This window comes from Mirounga leonina, unplaced genomic scaffold (assembly GCF_011800145.1).
Source record: "Mirounga leonina isolate KUSES-001 unplaced genomic scaffold, KU_Mleo_1.0 Mir_151, whole genome shotgun sequence".
Classification (NCBI taxonomy): domain Eukaryota; kingdom Metazoa; phylum Chordata; class Mammalia; order Carnivora; family Phocidae; genus Mirounga; species Mirounga leonina.
The window spans coordinates 66,692,336-66,694,295 of NW_023270377.1; positions in this window are offsets into that span (position 1 = coordinate 66,692,336).

Genomic DNA, 1,960 nt, shown 5'->3' on the forward strand with positions numbered 1-1,960 from the left:
TTTAAGGGCCCAGTTAGGTTGGATTAGGTCCTGCCCAAAAAGCCTCATTTTAACCTAATTACCTGTTTAAAGGCCCGGTCTCCAGATACAATCATATTTGGAGGTACGGGGGTTGGGACCTCAACATGTGAATTTTGGTAGGACACAATTTAGCCCACATAACAGCACTTAAAAATATATGAAATTATAATGTTTTATATATTTACATGTTGTCTTTTCTCTCTCCTTAGAATGTAAGCTCTGTGATGTACCTCAACCATAGTGCTCACTTCTGTGTCCTCACACTTAGATCAGAGCTTGGCACATGGTAGCCACTTAGCATGTATTTGTAGCATGAACAGACATATAAATGAATGAGAAAAGCACTGAATTATCAAATCTCTCATATCTATACTATTACAATTTCAATAATTTGACATTCAAGAGTCGTGAAAAGGAAACATTTAGCTTTTTTAATCTTAAGGTTGTACTTTTCCACAATATCCAAGACTCTTCATTTATAATGAAAAGATATCTGATGTTTACTGATTATATCTTCAATTCAAAGCAGTGAATAGGCCCTACTTTCAAGACAGATGGTATGGCAAAAATTTCAATCTGCTCAAGAGGAATGAGTATCATTGGGAAGGTTGAGACAGAAAAAATAAAATATTATTTTTCTCTACTAATAGTGATTACCACCCCTGTGAGCCAAGAAAACAAATGCATGACTGTGACAGAGACCACCAGTTGCTTCCTAATATCTACTTTCCCATTATTCTTTCTTAACAGAATCTCGTGTTTTAGGTGAGTACATTGGTCACCCATCTAAATGACCACATTTCTTAGCCTCATTTGCTGCTGACTTTATGGCCATCTGACTTAGTTCTGGCCAGTAAGCTATAAGGGAAAGTGTGCAGTGATACATCAGGAGACTCTCCTGAAAAACAAGAGAGAGTTGAGCCTTTTTTTCCTTTATTCTTTCATCTTCTTGCCTGGAAGACGGATGTGAAAGCTCTATTCTAACAGCCACCTTGGACCCTAAGAATGAGGACCACATTCTAGGAGTGGTGAAGTATTGTGCAGGAGCAAAGGAGCCTGCATCCATTATGAGTTCATGGAGCAGCTCTAGCAGCACTGGCCTCTTTTAATCTTGAATTAATGAATAGGAGAGAGAAATAAAATTGTTTAAACCACATCATTTTCTGTTATTTTAACTAATATAATGATCAGCATGCCTTTCTATAATATTCATTAAAAGACTGTATAATCTGCAACTGGGTAGTGCCCGTGATCCCTGCAATTCTTGGCTTGCCTGAGGTTTTTTTCTTTTTTTTAAAGATTTTATTTATTTATTTGAGAGAGAGAATGAGATAGAACATGAGAGGGTCAGAGGAAGAAGCAGACTCCCTGCCGAGCGGGGAGCCCGATGCGGGACTCGATCCCGGGACTCCAGGCTCATGACCTGAGCCGAAGGCAGTCGCTTAACCGACTGAGCCACCCAGGCGCCCCTGAGGTTTTTTTCTTAGAGCCACTCCTTTAATAACTGTAACACTGAAGCACAGACTTTACTAAAATTCCCAAATATATACCACACTGTACAAAACGACTTAAATTTAGAGTTTGCCAATTTTTTGTTTGTTTATTGTCCTTGAGGGCACGCTTCTGCACCTGCCACAGCATCATGATTTACTCTTCAAGTAAGACTTATCGTATATATATAATATAATTGGCAGTTTACATTTCTGCCTGCCTCACTACACTATATACTCCTTGGGGATAGGAGTCTTGTTTACCGTTCCATCTCTAGTACTTTGTGCACGTCCTTGCCAAGTATTAAATGCTCATTTAATGACTAGATAAGCTTGCTAATATTTTGTCTCCTTGGTCATCTATTTTCCCCATACATCTAGTCCAGGAGAGATGGCTTGAAGGCAGGTTTTATTATAATTCCAATGGACTGAGTTGAACCTTGCTTCTG